Here is a 19,122-nt window from a genome sequence, read left to right as displayed (position 1 = left end):
CTGTCCCCCACGCTGACCCCTGTCTCTGTTCCTCTCTTTCTCTGTCTAATGGTGAGGAATGCATGGATGGACAAGGGAGGGAAATGTCCATCCCAGCTTGGTTAAGTGACATGGTGCCCTGGTGGCGGTGGCGGTGGCCTGTGTTCTGTTTTCCCTTGGGGCTGAAGAGTGGGATGTGCCCTTCCCGCCCACATGCCACCAGCCTCACCTTTCGTGAACTTTAAGGAATAGGGTTGGAGCCGCAGCAGGACTCAGTGGTTGCCGCAGTCTCTGGCTGGGCACAAATCACGAGTCTCCACACAGCTTGTAGATTCAAACCGCAATTCTTTATTCCTGAATTCACACCGGCCGTCTACAAACACGTTCTGGGGGAATCCACGTTCTCTGCCCAAATCCACTTCTCCCAAATCACTCTCTGCCAAAATCCATGCATCACTGGGATTCTGTCTCCCAAAAATATACTGTCTGACCCTAAGCACTCAAGAGGAACTCAGCAGCAGGATACGCCCTATTCCAAAAGAGGAACACCCTAATCTCCTATTATACTAAACCGCCCTATTCTAAAGGGGAAACACCCTACTCTCCTATTATGCTAAACTGCCCTATTCTAAAGGGGAAACACCCTAAACAAGGATCCTGCCCTGGTCCTTGAGCAAGGTCACCTTTCAGAAGTCCTTCCACTAGACAGCATGGGAGTAAGCTGGCAAGGAATTTTTCATACCTACTTGGCTGATGGCTCCCAGCATCTCCCCCCTTCTGATTAATTAAACAACAAGTAATGTGGCTTAAGGACCGTGCCTGGTAGGTTGTCCAGTTCAACATATGGCTCTTACCCTTCATTGGAAAACTGACCTTTAGGCGTCAGCCTCCTGTCTTAGGTTGATACCACTGCAACTGGATCATACCCGTCACTGACTACCGGTCCAGCATACAGCCATACTTGTGGATAGGTCTATGCACCAGTGGGGGGGTGAGGTTCTTTGCCTCACCTCTGTTGGCCCCCAAATTTGGCCTTGGTGCCAGTGGGGAAGTGAGGTTAATGTGGCTTAAGGACCGCGCCTGGTAGGTTGTCCAATTCAACATATGGTTCTTACCCGTCATCGGAAAACTGACCTTTAGGCAACTGTCCTTTAGGCGTCAGCCTCCTGTCTTAGGTTGATACCACCGCAATTGGATCATACCCGTCACTGACTGCCGGTCCAACATATAGCCATTGGCCCCCAAATTTAGACCATCACTAGCAGAAGGGAGGAGGATACAGAAATGCCACGACACCAAGCCAATTGACAGTTCCTTTGGAAAAATTGCATCATTGGTGACACCATCAGCAAAGATCACTGGTGACACCATCAGCAAAGATATGCCAGCATTACCACAATTTGCTGCACTAAACGTAGTTACATAGTCCAGGCAAGTTCTGTAAGCAGTTCAAAGGGGAGGAATCTATCAATCTGTCCGTCTCTTCCCAAAGTCCGTTTCCTCCCAAAGTAAGTTGACTCCTTGATTGAGCATACTTGTTGAGTTATATTCATTGGGATGAAGATAGGAATTCTGGCAATGATGCTAAAAAGACAATATCCTGAAAAGAATTATTAAATATAATGAAAAGGAAAGGTGAAAGTAAACAAACACATCTGTTAACCTCCTTAAAAAACAATCCTTAATAGCTGTTTACCTGATTTAAATTAGTAAACAAGCAGATCTGTTAACCACCTTTAAAAACAATCCTTAACAGCTGTTTACCTAATTTAAATTAAGCCATTTAAATCACGTGAATAAAAAATAAATAATTCGGATCCATTTTCTCATGAGCGCTCCTCATATATGAAATATGGACATACGCACACACAGACATATAACACAAAACACAAATGTGCAAACAAACGTACAACACATAAGAAAATAATAAAGGCCTTGTAGCTTTACCTAGGTGAAATCTCCATTGCAATGTTTAAAAACTCCATAGTCAAAAAAATAAAACTGATCAGAAAAACATTAATCTAGGTTTGTATGAGCTCAAAAAATAAAAATAGAACCTTATGATGTGGAAAATGCAATAATAAAATAGATATTGAAAAAAGCATCCTGGTTAATCACAGTCGCAGATGTAAGAATGGCCAAGCTGGAGTTCTGGATATCAGCTGTCATGGGTTTGAGTCAAATCATCTTCTTTTCGATCTGTAGAAATTGCTTTAGTTAGTCTTTCTGGAATCCAAATCGGCTGCTGTTCTCCCTGTGGAAACACACAGACAGAGCCCCGACTCCAGATGATTACTGGGTCAGGACCTTTCCATTGTCCTGTTAGAATATCTTTCCAAAGAACTTTAGGCTTATGCACATTTTTTGGATACATATGCCTTTCCGCAGCACTAAGTCCTGATGAATCCAAATTTAAAAAGTTTAGAGTAAAAAGGGTTATTTTAAGTTTATCTTTGGGGGATATATACCCCTTTCCAATTTTTAAGATTAACTAGGCTTCGAATCACGCAATCTTTCCTCCGTCATGAAGGCATCTTAACCACCTTCAAATTAACCTCTTAAAGTCTTACAATTATCATCTATACTGTACTTTTAAATGTACTTTTTCACCACCTACAGCTTCACTATTTTAAACGAGGCTTAGATTCTGTTTAAACCGCTTAATGTTAGTTTACATGGCTGCCCTTCAACCAAAGGCCTTTTTTACTCCATTAAGAAGCTTTGTCTCAATCTGCCATGTACAAATACCTTTTTTTCTTTCTTCCTTTCTCAAACTTTTAAAGTAAGTCTAGTTTCCTCAAAATCTTTTTAAATGGCATTTCACAACTTTTTACTTTACCACACAGAGATTATCTCATCTAGAAACATTTCTTTTTCTTTTAACCTTCCATATTAAAATATATTTTCACATCTTGAATCTTTTAATATTTCTTTTCTAGCCATTAACCCTTTTTTATAAATTCACATTCTGAAATAACCCTTATGAAAATTTCTGATTTAGACAAATTACTCCACTTTAAGAAGATGAAAGACTTTCATGTTTTTTATGATACTATAATACTGTATTTGAAACCCAACTGAAACTTCTTATACTCTTTGTATATAAATTACACCTGATAGAATCTTAACACTTAGTAAACTTATTTCAGCAAAGACATAAACCAAAGCAATATTAAACATTTTTCCATTCACCATTTTATGAAAACACACATAATGTTTAAATATATTACCTTATGGAACTTAATAGTAAAGAGTACTTGATTTCATATTTAGTGGTTGATATTTTAACACTTTAGCTTTGTAAATTAATCAGATGTCTGTAAAAACCAAGATCTTAGACAAGCGTAGTAAACAGAATTAGCCATCTCTTTCTTGTTGAAGAAAAATCCTTCTACAGGATACCATGATGGTTCCATTGAAATACTTAATAACTCGTCTTTAAAAAGCCATGGGCTACATTTTTGTATTGTATCAACATATGCCCTAATTGTTCTTGGTCTTACTGGGTTGCCTTTTTTCTCTAACAATTTCTCTTCCTCGGAGGCGAACAACTTAAAACCTTGAGTCAACCATTTTCCCCAGTTTGTCTGAGAAAGTTCTAGGAACAGGCAACTTGAAATAAAAACAAAATAAATCAAAACAAGAACACATTGTTTTTTGAAATGGTCACCCATTCTCTTACCTTCCCTCAGGGGCGAGCAATTTCACTTACCCCCAAGCTTCAGGCCTTCCGCTTACGAGCCACCAGATGCCACAGTCTCTGGCTGGGCACAAATCACGAGTCTCCACACAGCTTGTAGATTCAAACAGCAATTCTTTATTCCCGAATTCACACCGGCCGTCTACAAACACGTTCTAGGGGAATCCACGTTCTCTGCCCAAATCCACTTCTCCCAAATCACTCTCTGCCAAAATCCATGCATCACTGGGATTCTGTCTCCCAAAAATATACTGTCTGACCCTAAGCACTCAAGAGGAACTCAGCAGCAGGATACGCCCTATTCCAAAAGAGGAACACCCTAATCTCCTATTATACTAAACCGCCCTATTCTAAAGGGGAAACACCCTACTCTCCTATTATGCTAAACTGCCCTATTCTAAAGGGGGAACACCCTAAACACGGATCCTGCCCTGGTCCTTGAGCAAGGTCACCTTTAAGAAGTCCTTCCACTAGACAGCATGGGAGTAAGCTGGCAAGGAATTTTTCATACCTACTTGGCTGATGGCTCCCAGCAAGTGGTCCTCCTGGAAGAGCCAGCTCACGCCAGGTTCTGCTCTTCACCTCGGGAAGGTACCCAAAGCACCTACCTGTTGCTATCACCCTGCCTGGGGTGAGCTGAGGGGGAGTGAGAGTAAAAGCCAAGTCAGGCCAGAACTCAGGACCCCCCCCCTCCCCCCCCCCTCCCCCCCCCCGGGAGTGGGAGCTGGTGGTTCCTAGGCAGGCAGCCAAGTGACCTTGGGCAGCTGCTATTGTCTGGCAAAGGGCACGGAATCCCACCCCCCTTACACAGACCACTGGGGTGTGAGCTGCTTGATGGCTTGAGCGCCCAGTTGGAAATAGAACCTAGCAAGAAGATGCTGCGGACCAGCCAGAGAGTGTGCAGGAGGCAATGGGCTGGGCTTTGGAGAATCAGGAGGGGATGGGGTGTGGGCTGCCAGAGCAACAGCCCAGAGTGTCCCTTGATCTCAGCCTTTCCCAAGAAGAGATGTCCACAGCTTGATGTGCAGAGAAATCCAGTCACAGAATGGACAGTCACTGGAACCTGCATGGGAGGGCAGCTCAATGCAGCCTAGAAATGGGAGGGAAAGGGGACAGCATTAGACCTGCATTGCCCTGGGCGCTTGAATGCTTTCATGGAGTGCAGGTATTTGTGTATGTCTCTGTGTGTGTATGTGTGTGTGTTTGTGTGTGTGTGTGTGTGTGTGTGTGAGAGAGAGAGAGAGAGAGAGAGAGACAGAGACAGAGAGACAGAGAGAGAGAGAGAGACAGAGAGAGAGATAGAGAGGGAGGGAGGGAGGGAGGGAGGGAGGGATAGAGAGAGAGAGAGGGCGAGGGAGGGAGGGAGAGAGGGAGGGAGGGATCCTGCAAGAATGACAGGGGTCAGGTATGTGAAACTGAAGGACTGAAGGGGTTGTTCCTCTCTTCCCATGGAGGGCTCCTTAGAGGCCTGGCTCTCTTTGCAGGCACCCCTCCCTCCAACACTGTGTGGGTACCTGTAAGCGAAAGAGATCAAGTGCCAGTGGCAGCAACAGTCGGAGTGCCAGGGTGAGACTGGGCTTCGGGTGGAGAAAAGAGTTGTGCGGCCAGAGAGAGCCCCCTAACTTGAGTGACCCCATGTACAGAGACCAGCAGTGGGGTCCAAAATAAGAAGGAATGGCCCTTTGGGTATCCCCCCTGGGCTTTGTCCCCTGGGTCCTGGCACCCGGATTTGTTGCTTTGGTTAGAGGAAAGGGGGTCCCTGGAGGCTGCTCTTGCTGCTCGGCCAGCTGAGCAGCTGAGCAGCAGCACTAGGTTTTGGGAAGCCCCTGCAGCTGGGCCCTTCCCCTGTCCCGGTGGGAGTGGGTTTGGTGTGGGGTTGGTGCGTGAGGAAAGGTTTGAGGGTTCTGCCTGGGCGAGCACGCCCTCTCCGCCCCCTGAGCCCCAAGAAACTGGGGGGGGTTGGGTCACTGCAGAGGGGTCTGCCTGGGCCTCCACGGGGAATCTGGGCTGAGCGGCTGGGAGAGGGAGGCGATTTAGGGCCAGGATTTAGGGCACACCGGAATTGGGATCCCATCTGGGTGGGAGAAGACTTGCTTCCGGGGTCAGGAAGCAGGTCCGCCTCTGTTGTGTCCCTTTGTCCTTTCCCGGAAGCGCCCAGGACCAGGTGGAGTTATTTGGTGAGGAGAGGCAGGAAGCCGGGGCCTCCTGGGCCCTGGCCGGGCTGGCTCCCTGGCACAAGTATCTCTGGTGCTTGTGCAAGGCCTGGACGGGGCACGCGAGGCTGCCACTTCCCCTAACCCTCTGTCCTTTCCGCCACCCGTGTGGTGTGCAGGAGGTCAGAAGGCACCAAAGAGGGAGCGGCTGTGGGGAGCAGGGCGTGTCCGCTGGGGCACGGGGACCTGGAACCCGGACCGGGGCTTCAGGGGCCAGGCTGGTAGGGTCGGATGGGATCCAGGTGTCCACCAGACACTGCCGCGGGGGACTGTGGCTGTGCTAGTTGCGCAGCCGCCTCCCCGTGCGCCATCTGGTTCTCCTCCATTACCAACCCGCACCCCTGTGAGTATCCACACCCCCACCTTCCCGGGGCCGGCGGGGAGGGGCGTGGACAAGGCAACCTTCCCCTGGGTCATTCTCCACCTGGTGCCGGGCTCCTGGCCCTCTCAGGCCGCCTTAGTGCCATCCTCCTAGACCCCGGCCCAAGGCGGGACGCAGAGGTTTGGCATAGGGGCAAGAGGGCCAGAGCACGAGAGGAGAGAGCCCTGCGCGCCCTGGGATGCGCGTCTTGGTGGTCGCCGCCCGGCCAAGGCCGCACCAGTTGGCGGGGCATGCCAGGCTTCCGCTGGATACCAGGGGCTCCCATGCCGAAGGGGTGTGTGTGCATTTAAGTGTTTGGGTGTGTGTGTGTGTTGGTCCTGGGCCCTGAAGGCAAGGACTGAGCCTGTCTGGGCAGGGCAGGGCGGGGCAGGGAGGGCTCCCTGGGGTGGAAGGCCCACAGTTGTAATGGGACCCCACCCCCGGACAGGACCTGCCAGCTCTCCTCCGCCATCTGCACAAAGGCAGAGGACCCGGCCCGCCGGTGTGCACCCTTCGATAGCTCAGCTGGTAGAGCGGAGGACTGTAGACTGAACAGACAGCTGTGGACATCCTTAGGTCGCTGGTTCGATTCCGGCTCGAAGGAAGTGCCCCACGCTTTTGCGCACACGCAAGCCCCTGCAAGCCTCATCCTGCCTTCTGAGCCCAGAGCAGGCAGAGCCTCTCCAGACCGCCCACCTCTTCCACCGCCAACCCTTGCATCTTGGCCCCCAACTCCCCCGCGCTCCCCAGGAGCTGTCCTGCCTGCTGCTGCCCGCCAAAGCCAGGCACCAGTCCTGGGAAGGCCCATTCTTCGCTGGCTGCCCGCAGGGGTTCCTGCTCTCAGGTCGCCTCACCCATGCCACCCACCACTCGTGCCCCCACATACCACACCCCTATCCCTGGCCCTTGACGCCGCCGCCTCAGCAGCCGCTGCCGCCCCTGCCACACCCCCACCGCTCCTGCACTTTCAACCACAGGGCACTCCTCCAGCGCCTCAGCGCCCGAGATTCTTGACAACACACAGGCAGGCTTCCCTGCCACCCAGCCCTTCCCACCTGGATCATCATGGACTTGCCTCTTGGGAAAGGCGAAATGTCCAGAGCCATGGATGTGTTGCTCAGCGATCACCCTGGCATCCTCCCTGAGATCGCCAGGCTCCATCCCTCTCCACAACTGGGCCAGGGCCCCGAGCCACTGGCCACATGCCCCCACCCCACGTCTGCCCCTCTCCATCTTTCTCACTTTCTGTCTGCCTCTACCTCTCTCTTTCATCTTCTTTCCTTTCCATGATGCCCTGCCACCTCTCTCCTCTTCTCCCTCACTCTCCTCCATCTCTCCAGCCACAGGCAATCAATCGCTGCCTCTGCCTGGGTCTCTGTCTCTGTCTCTGTCTGTCTTTCACCACCTCCCCGCCTTCATTTCTGTCCCCCACGCTGAACCCTGTCTCTGTTCCTCTCTTTCTCTGTCTATTGGTGAGGAATGCATGGAGGGACAAGGGAGGGAAATGTCCATCCCAGCTTGGTTAAGTGACATGGTGCCCTGGTGGCGGTGGCGGTGGCCTGTGTTCTGTTTTCCCTTGGGGCTGAAGAGTGGGATGTGCCCATCCCGCCCACATGCCACCAGCCTCACCTTTCGTGAACTTTAAGGAATAGGGTTGGAGCCGCAGCAGGACTCAGTGGTCCTCCTGGAAGAGCCAGCTCACGCCAGGTACTGCTCTTCACCTCGGGAAGGTACCCAAAGCACCTAACTGTTGCTATCACCCTGCCTGGGGTGAGCTGAGGGGGAGTGAGAGTAAAAGCCAAGTCAGGCCAGAACTCAGGACCGACCCCCCCTGGGAGTGGGAGCTGGTGGTTCCTAGGCAGGCAGCCAAGTGACCTTGGGCAGCTGCTATTGTCTGGCAAAGGGCACGGAATCCCACCCCCCTTACACAGACCACTGGGGTGTGAGCTGCTTGATGGCTTGAGCGCCCAGTTGGAAATAGAACCTAGCAAGAAGATGCTGCGGACCAGCCAGAGAGTGTGCAGGAGGCAATGGGCTGGGCTTTGGAGAATCAGGAGGGGATGGGGTGTGGGCTGCCAGAGCAACAGCCCAGAGTGTCCCTTGATCTCAGCCTTTCCCAAGAAGAGATGTCCACAGCTTGATGTGCAGAGAAATCCAGTCACAGAATGGACAGTCACTGGAACCTGCATGGGAGGGCAGCTCAATGCAGCCTAGAAATGGAAAGGAAAGGGGACAGCATTAGACCTGCATTGCCCTGGGCGCTTGAATGCTTTCATGGAGTGCAGGTATTTGTGTATGTCTCTGTGTGTGTATGTGTGTGTGTTTGTGTGTGTGTGTGTGTGAGAGAGAGAGAGAGAGAGAGAGAGAGAGACAGAGAGACAGAGAGACAGAGAGAGATAGAGAGGGAGGGAGGGAGGGATAGAGAGAGAGAGAGAGGGCGAGGGAGGGAGGGAGAGAGGGAGGGAGGGATCCTGCAAGAATGGCAGGGGTGGGGTATGTGAAACTGAAGGACTGAAGGGGTTGTTCCTCTCTTCCCATGGAGGGCTCCTTAGAGGCCTGGCTCTCTTTGCAGGCACCCCTCCCTCCAACACTGTGTGGGTACGTGTAAGCGAAAGAGATCAAGTGCCAGTGGCAGCAACAGTCAGAGTGCCAGGGTGAGACTGGGCTTCGGGTGGAGAAAAGAGTTGTGCGGCCAGAGAGAGCCCCCTAACTTGAGTGACCCCATGTACAGAGACCAGCAGTGGGGTCCAAAATGAGAAGGAATGGCCCTTTGGGTATCCCCCCTGGGCTTTGTCCCCTGGGTCCTGGCACCCGGATTTGTTGCTTTGGTTAGAGGAAAGGGGGTCCCTGGAGGCTGCTCTTGCTGCCCGGCCAGCTGAGCAGCTGAGCAGCAGCACTAGGTTTTGGGAAGCCCCTGCAGCTGGGCCCTTCCCCTGTCCCGGTGGGAGTGGGTTTGGTGTGGGGTTGGTGCGTGAGGAAAGGTTTGAGGGTTCTGCCTGGGCGAGCACGCCCTCTCCGCCCCCTGAGCCCCAAGAAACTGGGGGGGGTTGGGTCACTGCAGAGGGGTCTGCCTGGGCCTCCACGGGGAATCTGGGCTGAGCGGCTGGGAGAGGGAGGCGATTTAGGGCCAGGATTTAGGGCACACCGGAATTGGGATCCCATCTGGGTGGGAGAAGACTTGCTTCCGGGGTCAGGAAGCAGGTCCGCCTCTGTTGTGTCCCTTTGTCCTTTCCCGGAAGCGCCCAGGACCAGGTGGAGTTATTTGGTGAGGAGAGGCAGGAAGCCGGGGCCTCCTGGGCCCTGGCCGGGCTGGCTCCCTGGCACAAGTATCTCTGGTGCTTGTGCAAGGCCTGGACGGGGCACGCGAGGCTGCCACTTCCCCTAACCCTCTGTCCTTTCCGCCACCCGTGTGGTGTGCAGGAGGTCTGAAGGCACCGAAGAGGGAGCGGCTGTGGGGAGCAGGGCGTGTCCGCTGGGGCACAGGGACCTGGAACCCGGACCGGGGCTTCAGGGGCCAGGCTGGTAGGGTCGGATGGGATCCAGGTGTCCACCAGACACTACCGCGGGGGACTGTGGCTGTGCTAGTTGCGCAGCCGCCTCCCCGTGCGCCATCTGGTTCTCCTCCATTACCAACCCGCACCCCTGTGAGTATCCACACCCCCACCTTCCCGGGGCCGGCGGGGAGGGGCGTGGACAAGGCAACCTTCTCCTGGGTCATTCTCCACCTGGTGCCGGGCTCCTGGCCCTCTCAGGCCGACTTAGTGCCATCCTCCTAGACCCCGGCCCAAGGCGGGACGCAGAGGTTTGGCATAGGGGCAAGAGGGCCAGAGCACGAGAGGAGAGACCCTGCGCGCCCTGGGATGCGCGTCTTGGTGGTCGCCGCCCGGCCAAGGCCCCACCAGTTGGCGGGGCATGCCAGGCTTCCGCTGGATACCAGGGGCTCCCTTGCCGAAGGGGTGTGTGTGCATTTAAGTGTTTGGGTGTGTGTGTGTGTGTGTGTGTGTGTGTGTGTGTGTGTTGGTCCTGGGCCCTGAAGGCAAGGACTGAGCCTGTCTAGGCAGGGCAGGGCGGGGCAGGGAGGGCTCCCTGGGGTGGAAGGCCCACAGTTGTAATGGGACCCCACCCCCGGACAGGACCTGCCAGCTCTCCTCCGCCATCTGCACAAAGGCAGAGGACCCGGCCCGCCGGTGTGCACCCTTCGATAGCTCAGCTGGTAGAGCGGAGGACTGTAGACTCAACAGACAGCTGTGGACATCCTTAGGTCGCTGGTTCGATTCCGGCTCGAAGGAAGTGCCCCACGCTTTTGCGCACACGCAAGCCCCTGCAAGCCTCATCCTGCCTTCTGAGCCCAGAGCAGGCAGAGCCTCTCCAGACCGCCCACCTCTTCCACCGCCAACCCTTGCATCTTGGCCCCCAACTCCCCCGCGCTCCCCAGGAGCTGTCCTGCCTGCTGCTGCCCGCCAAAGCCAGGCACCAGTCCTGGGAAGGCCCATTCTTCGCTGGCTGCCCGCAGGGGTTCCTGCTCTCAGGTCGCCTCACCCATGCAACCCACCACTAGTGCCCCCACATACCACACCCCTATCCCTGGCCCCTGACGCCACTGCAGCTGCTGCTGCCCTTGCCACACCCCCACCGCTCCTGCACTTTCAACCACAGGGCACTCCTCCAGCGCCTCAGCGCCCGAGATTCTTGACAACACACAGGCAGGCTTCCCTGCCACCCAGCCCTTCCCACCTGGATCATCATGGACTTGCCTCTTGGGAAAGGCGAAATGTCCAGAGCCATGGATGTGTTGCTCAGCGATCACCCTGGCATCCTCCCTGAGATCGCCAGGCTCCATCCCTCTCCACAACTGGGCCAGGGCCCTGGAGCCACTGGCCACATGCCCCCACCCCACGTCTGCCCCTCTCCATCTTTCTCACTTTCTGTCTGCCTCTACCTCTCTCTTTCATCTTCTTTCCTTTCCATGATGCCCTGCCATCTCTCTCCTCTCCTCCCTCACTCTCCTCCATCTCTCCAGCCACAGGCAATCAATCTCTGCCTCTGCCTCTGCCTCTGTCTCTGTCTCTGTCTCTGTCTGTCTTTCACCACCTCCCCGCCTTCATTTCTGTCCCCCACGCTGACCCCTGTCTCTGTTCCTCTCTTTCTCTGTCTATTGGTTAGGAATGCATGAATGGACAAGGGAGGGAAATGTCCATCCCAGCTTGGTTAAGTGACATGGTGCCCTGGTGGTGGTGGCGGTGGCCTGTGTTCTGTTTTCCCTTGGGGCTGAAGAGTGGGATGTGCCCTTCCCGCCCACATGCCACCAGCCTCACCTTTCGTGAACTTTAAGGAATAGGGTTGGAGCCGCAGCAGGACTCAGTGGTCCTCCTGGAAGAGCCAGCTCACGCCAGGTTCTGCTCTTCACCTCAGGAAGGTACCCAAAGCACCTACCTGTTGCTATCATCCTGCCTGGGGTGAGCTGAGGGGGAGTGAGAGAAAAGCCGAGTCAGGGCAGAACTCAGGATCCCCCCCCCCCCACCAGGGAGTGGGAGCTGGTGGTTCCAAGGCAGGCAGCCAAGTGACCTTGGGCAGCTGCTATTGTCTGGCAAAGGGCACGGAATCACACCCCCCTTACACAGACCACTGGGCTGTGAGCTGCTTGATGGCTTGAGCGCCCAGTTGGAAATAGAACCTAGCAAGAAGATGCTGCGGACCAGCCAGAGAGTGTGCAGGAGGCAATGGGCTGGGCTTTGGAGAATCAGGCGGGGATGGGGTGTGGGCTGCCAGAGCAACAGCCCAGAGTGTCCCTTGATCTCAGCCTTTCCCAAGAAGAGATGTCCACAGCTTGATGTGCAGAGAAATCCAGTCACAGAATGGACAGTCACTGGAACCTGCATGGGAGGGCAGCTCAATGCAGCCTTGAAATGGGAGGGAAAGGGGACAGCATTAGACCTGCATTGCCCTGGGCGCTTGAATGCTTTCATGGAGTGCAGGTATTTGTGTATGTCTCTGTGTGTGTATGTGTGTGTGTTTGTGTGTGTGTGTGTGTGTGCGCGTGTGAGAGAGAGAGAGAGAGAGAGAGAGAGAGAGAGAGAGTGTGTGTGTGTGTGTTGGTCCTGGGCCCTGAAGGCAAGGACTGAGCCTGTCTGGGCAGGGCAGGGTGGGGCAGGGAGGGCTCTCTGGGGTGGAAGTTGGACAGTTGTAATGGGACCCCACCCCCTGCCAGCTCTCCTCCGCCATCTGTACAAAGGCAGAGGACCCGGCCCGCCCGTGTGCACCCTTCGATAGCTCAGCTGGTAGAGTGGAGGACTGTAGACTGAACAGACAGCTGTGGACATCCTTAGGTCTCTGGTTGGATTCAATCTTGAAGGAAGTGCCCCATGCTTTTGCGCACTGGTGCTGCCCCCGTCCCCGCCACACCCCCACTGCTCCTGCACTTTCAACCACAGGGCACTGCTCCAGTGCCACAGCGCGTGAGATTCTTGACAACACATACACAGGCTTTTCTGCCCCTGGGCCCAAGGCGGGATGCAGAGGTTTGGCATAGGGCCAATTGGGCAAGAGCAGGAGAGGATGGAGCCATGTGCCTCCTGCTAAGCGGTTGTAGGTGGTCGTGCCCCTGCCTGGTCCCACCTGGTCCCCGCGCATGCCAGGCTTCAGCTGGATACCAGGTGCTCTCATATAGAAGGAGTGTGTGCGTATTTGTGTGTCCTTGTTTGTTTGTGTGTGTGTGTGTGTGTGTGTGTGTAGTCTGTCCTGATGGCAAGGATTTAGCCTTTCCGGGCAGGGCAGCTCGGGGCAAGACGGGGCTCTCTGGGTTGGAAAGTAGACAGTGGCCTTGAGTCCCCACCTCGAGTCCTGTGAGCTTGTCTCTTCCATCTGCACAAAGGCAGAGGACCCGACCCTTTTGGTGTGCACCCTTATATAGCTCAGCTGGTAGAGAGGAGGACTGTAGACTGAACAGACAGTTTGCATATCCTTAGGTTACTGATTTCATTCTGGCTTTTGTCAGCACAGGCACATGGACTCTCCCCCTTCACAGGGGCCCTTCTCTGCCCTGAGCAGGCAGAGCCTCTTCAAACCGCCCACTTCTTACAGTGCCAACCTTTGCATCTTCGCCCTGAACTCCCCAACTCCCCCAAGGAGCTGTCCTGCCTGCTCTTGCCCGCCAAGGCCAGGCACCATTTCTGGGAAGCCCCATTCTTCCCTGGCTGCCTGCAGGGTTTCCTGCTCTCCTTAGTGGCCTGCCTTTCTTTGCAGGCCCTCCTCCCTCTAATACTGTGTGTGTATGTCTAGAACTTCCTGGCCTGTAGAGGGAATCATCTGCCTCAGAGACTATGGTATAAGACTAGGAAACTCACTACCCTATAATAATAATCTCATAGCATTCCAACGTCTATAATCAGTGAGTAAAATTATAATTATGGAATGGATATTAAATGTCTTCCCAAAGCCCATTTTTTGAAGGCTTCGTCTCCAGCTGATGGTTTTCTTGGCAGGTGGTGGGGCCTATGAGGAGAAAGTCAGTCATTGGGCCCTTCCTTTGAGGGATATTTAGTAACCCTGTTCCTCCCTCTTAATCTTTCTTTGCTTCTTGGCTGCCACAAGGTAATCAGCTTTGTTCTCTATCACACCCCTCCTCCAGGATCTTCTGCCTCACCATAGGACCAAAGTGATGAAGACAAGTGACATAAACTGAAGCCTCTGAAACCATGAGCCCAAACAAATCTTTCCTTCTTAGATTGATCTCTCTGTTATTTTGTCATAGCAAAGAAATCTTCTTGTCACAGTTTCCTGAGACAGGAACACAAAGGAGACTGTGAGTCCTTGCAATGGCCTTGCTTTAAACCACTTTTAATATGAATGTTGGCAGCACATCTGAAAATACATGTCCCATTGTTAGTGACACTCTTGACTGTGTTGCTAATAAAATAAAAGCCCTAGGATTTCCATTTCTTTAAAATTTATATTCCAGTCATTCTCTTGAAGATAGTTTTCCATAGGGGAAGGAAACAAAGAAGTGGGAAGATACGGGGAGGAAGCAGACAGAGTACCAGAGCAAAAGGCAACGAGAATAGTGACCATGAATGCCCGACATTGTCTTTGCTTATTTCACAAGCTTGCAGCAGGCCAGGGCAGGCAGAGGACATACAACCAGGAATTTTTCCAGACCTTAAAATATTATTTGTTTGTTTGTTTGTTTTGATTTCTCACTTTTCTTGAAGGAAGTATTAGATTTCTGAAAGTCGACAGATTCCACACTGCACTCCCCTCATGGGCATCACTCCTGTTTCTCAGCCCCAGAGCATTTACATTTGGGAATCCTGCCACCTGCTGGATTTGTGAAAGATGACATGCCACCTTTCGAAATTTTCATTTGTTGGATCCAGGGAGTGAACTGTTGTTTCAGAGATTTTTTTTTTTTTCCTTGTGGGGTCGGGGTGGGCTGTGGTTGTGGCAGCAGAGGCTTGAGATGATTTCCCTGAGATTCTTGTATTTTTATAGTATAAATCTTTCAGTGGATTTTAAAAGCACACCTGTCAAAAAGCCTAAAATAATGTGTTAACGACCCAAAGTAATAATAAAATAAATCAACAATAATGGTAAATATTACATTCAGTGCTTCTTATGTGTCAGGACTGTGCAGAGGACCTGTAAACATTGCATTTGGCCACATTCCCCTATTGCTGGAGACAGGCAGATGTGAATGATGGAAACTCCACTTCTATAAAATGGTGACCTCCATGTGTTTCCATCCTTGATAATCAATTTCCCTGCAGCCCTTCTTGGCTTAAGTGGTTTAATGTTATATTTCATTCATTTATTTAAAGATGGAGGTCTCACTGTGTTGCTCAGGCTGGCCCTGAACTCCTGGGCTCAAGCAATTTTCCTGCTTCAGCCTCTCAAGAAGCTAGGACTATGGACCCTCACCACTGCAAAAGAATGACTTCAAATGTCCCAAAGAATTTTAATGATGCAGAAAGCTGAGACACAGTAAGTAGTAGGAATAAAAAAAAATCTTTTAATCTTGAACATTTTGACCATAGGATTATAGTCTTTTGAAATTAGATAATGCTTTGTCAATCTTTCAAGCTATCGTAAATGATATTCTCAATTGTTGGCCTCCATTTAGAAAATTGTTTCAAACTCGTTACAGCATGATCAAGTTCTCCTAAGTCACACCTGTGAATATTATCTGTGGAAAATATGCTTTGAGCAAAATATGGTTGAATACAGGAAAACCCCTGGACAATGGTTCCTTCCAAGAGTGCTTGGGGCTCAGTGTTCCTAGCAGCTCAATTAACCATAGCTAAGATATGGAACCAACCTAGATGCCCTTCCACAGAAAAATAATTTGAGCTTCGTCCAGGGTGAGACATAGGGATTTAATTTCATTTTGCTACATATGGATTTCCAGTTTTCCCAGCACAATTTGTTGAAGACACTATATTTTCTCCACAATTATTTTTGGTGACTGTGTCTAGTATGAAATAACTGTGCTCATGTGGGTTTGTTTCTGTGTCTTCTATTCTGTACCATTGGCCTACAAGTCTGTTATGGTGCCAATACCATGCTGTTTTTGTTACTATGGCTTTGTAGTATAGTTTAAGGTCTTCACTCTTCTTGATAAGAATTGCTTTGGCTATTCTGGGTCCCTTATTTTTCCAAATGAATTTCATTTTTGCTTTTTATACTTCTATGAAGAATGTCATTGGGATTTTAATAGGAATTGCATTAAATCTTTTGGTAGTATGATCATTTTGACTATACTAATTCTGCCTATCCAAGAATGGGAGATCTTTCCATCTTCTAAGGTCTTCTTCAATTTTTTTTCTTTAGTGTTATATAGTTTTCATTGTAGAGGTCTTTACCTCTTTCGTTAGATTGATTCCCAAGTATTTTATTTTATTTTTATGAGGCTATTGTGAATGGAGTAGCTTTCCTAATTTCTCATTTAGTGGATTCATCACTGATGTATAGGAACGCAATTATTTATGGGTGTTAATTTTATATTCTCTTACTTTGCTGAATTATTTTATGAGTTGTACAAATTTTCTGGTGGAATTTTTTGGGTCCTCCAAATATAGAATCATGTCATTCGCAAACAGGTATTAGTGAGTTCTTCTTTTCCTATTCGTATCCTTTTAATTTCCCTGAATCAGACAAAGCCTGTGATATATTTGTTAGAAACATATTCATTTCATATAGGCTTAATTATGGCAGTGCACAATGCCAGATCAATTGAGCACTCATATCTGGCCTAAAGATCTAGATAATGGTAATCAGAGACCTCATATTTCTTATTTAATATGTTATATGACTATAGAATTTAATTCAAGTATGAGTGAGTGATCTCTACCCTTTTATTAACTTCTTTGTATAATTTTCCAAATGTTCTCATTTTTTTCACCTTTGGTTATTTATTTTATTTGGTTTAGCCTGACACAGTTTTATGGGACTCTTGATAATTGGGTATCATAGGTAAAAATAATCCAGGTGGTCTCGGACACATTTTGGAGTCACCTGTGCTCTAAATGGACAGGTGAATGGACAGGAGGGGTCATTCTCAGCATGAACTGTCACATCCCTTCTTTCTTCTTCTTAACAGCATTTATTTTCTAACAGAGGGATATGGTGACCCAGTGGAGTAAGGGCTTGTTGAAGTGAACCATGAAAACTAGCAGAGTTTGAGGGCTGGGGTTGTGGCTCAGTGGTAGAGCGCTTGCCTCACACATATGAGGCACAGGGTTCAATCCTCAGCACCACATAAAAACAAATAAGTAAAATAAAGATATTGTGTCCATGTATAACTAAAAATATTTTTAAAAACTATCAGAATTTGATTTCAATAGCTAATGACTAAAGGTATAGCTTTTAGAATGTGCTTTTAGTTTATCTATGTAAAAGGCTGTATAGATTAACTGAACATCATTTTCAAACAGAGAAAAAAAGGAAAAAAGGGCTAGTTTGAAACCATCCTAATGACTCCATGTGACAAATTTACCTTCATTTTTGTCTTACTGTGATTGATTTAGACTTCATCAGTATTTCCTTTCAATGAAATTTGAAGCTCCAAGACTTCTACAGACAATAAATTCTATTCAAATAATATGTATCTTGGGATGTGCTTGGTCATTTAAAAAATTCTCAGATATCCTTATATACATGTTCTTTGTCAAAAGAATAAAGTAGGGCTGAAGATGCAACTCAGTGGTCTTTGTTTGTGAGCTCCACACTGCTCTACACAGGCCAGTGGGGAAAGCCAGCAGCCCTCTTCCAACAGAGAGAGCCCCTCTCCTGCTGACCCCTCTGGTAGTACACTTCACCTCCTGACCAGGGCTGAGGCTGGGAACCCCACAGGTGAACACCACAGTGCTTCCTAGCATGTGCCAGGCCATAGTTCAGTCCTGACGATGGCAAAAAATAAAATAAGGTAGATTTGATGGATAAGTACAGCTTTTTAAAAATCATATTCTATGGGCTAAGAGATATAGGTCAGTTGGTAGAGTACCTGCCTCACATGTACAAGACTCTGGGTTCAATTCCCAGCACCACCAAAAAAGAAGAAGGAGAAGGAGAAGGAGAAGGAGAAGGAGAAGGAGAAGGAGAAGAAGAAGAGGAAGAAGAAGAAAAACTTGCTATGAATGTAAACATCATCAATTAAAATAAAAAGCAGGGCTGAGCTGGGGTTGTGTCTCAGTGGTAGAGCACTTGCTTAGAATATGTGAGGCACTGGGTCTGATTCTTAGCACCCCATATAAGATAAAATAAACTTTCATCAGCAACTAAAAAAATACATTAAAACTCTTTTTAGAAAGAATCTGCTTTAAAAATCATATTCTACATATTTTTTTAAAGGACACAGTAAAGATCCTAGGTAAGCATCTACCAGGTAACTCTTCCAGGCCATTGCAGACCTAGCCCTGTAGGAATCTGAAAGTTAACAATTCAATCAGTTGCCATTATTCACTCAATAAATAGTCAACAAATGTGTATATGCACAGAGCTTTGATGTGTTGTGAGGGAGACAAATATGAATAATAATTAAAAAAATTTTATAGTTATGGATGGACAGCATGACTTTGTTTTATTTATTTTTTATGTGGTGCTGAGGATCGAACCCAGTGCCTCACACAGGCTAGGCAAGTTCTCTGCCACTGAGCTTCAGCCCCAGTCTGAGTAATAAGTTTTTGACTGTCAAGGAACTTCATCCTTAGTAGTAGCTGAGGCCCAACATCGACAACCAAAATTACCCTAAAGGCAACATGACACACGGAAAGCACAAAAGGGATGCTGTGAGAAGACAGAGGAAGAAATCAGTGACAGTTGACAAGACACAATCACAAAATAAGAGGACGAGAATGCCGTGGTCTGGGTGAGGACGAAGGCCTTCTCTCCCTGTCTGGCAAGAGGAAGTGCAGGGGGAACTTGCCCAAGGGGTCTGTGAAGATCCTCTGGGACTTGTACTTGCACCGCTACAAGCCCTGCTCTTCCATTAAGAAGCTAAGCCTTTCTGGACAGACCAATCTCTCAGTGCTGCACATATGTGATTGGTTCATCAACCTCTGGTGGTGGCTTCCCCAGACATGCTTTGGCAGGATGGCAAAGTCTCTAATCAGTTTACCATTTCCTGTTGTGGTGCTAAGCCCTGGGAAGTGGCCCTGCCAGGTGGTAACAGCCCCTCAATGCTGACTATCTGTACCAGGCCCCATCAATGTGCTGGTTGTCTGTGTGCTCACACTGCTCCACACAGGCCAGTGGGGAAAGCCAGCAGCCCTCTTCCAACAGAGAGAGCCCCTCCCCTGCTGACCTCTGGTAGTACACTTGACCTCCTGACCAGGGCTGAGGCCGGGAACCCCACAGGTGAACTCATCAACACACCATAG

At 49.9% G+C, this 19,122-nt stretch overlaps 2 non-coding genes and 1 pseudogene across 2 annotated transcripts; all 3 read left to right on the top strand.

The window, feature by feature from the left end:
• Positions 1–6,763: 6,763 nt before the first annotated feature.
• Positions 6,764–6,857, top strand: Trnay-gua (transfer RNA tyrosine (anticodon GUA)). Its single transcript has 2 exons — positions 6,764–6,800; positions 6,822–6,857. It is a non-coding gene; the product is annotated as a tRNA-Tyr (tRNA).
• A 3,591-nt stretch (positions 6,858–10,448) lies between these two features.
• Positions 10,449–10,542, top strand: Trnay-gua (transfer RNA tyrosine (anticodon GUA)). The gene is made up of 2 exons: positions 10,449–10,485; positions 10,507–10,542. It is a non-coding gene; the product is annotated as a tRNA-Tyr (tRNA).
• A 6,325-nt stretch (positions 10,543–16,867) lies between these two features.
• Positions 16,868–19,122, top strand: LOC143394579 (homeobox protein TGIF2 pseudogene; annotated as a pseudogene).

The sequence above is a fragment of the Callospermophilus lateralis genome, chromosome 3, assembly GCF_048772815.1.
Source record: "Callospermophilus lateralis isolate mCalLat2 chromosome 3, mCalLat2.hap1, whole genome shotgun sequence".
NCBI lineage: Eukaryota > Metazoa > Chordata > Mammalia > Rodentia > Sciuridae > Callospermophilus > Callospermophilus lateralis.
Note: the sequence above shows the minus strand (reverse complement) of the source record. Positions and strands in the feature narration are given on the sequence as shown.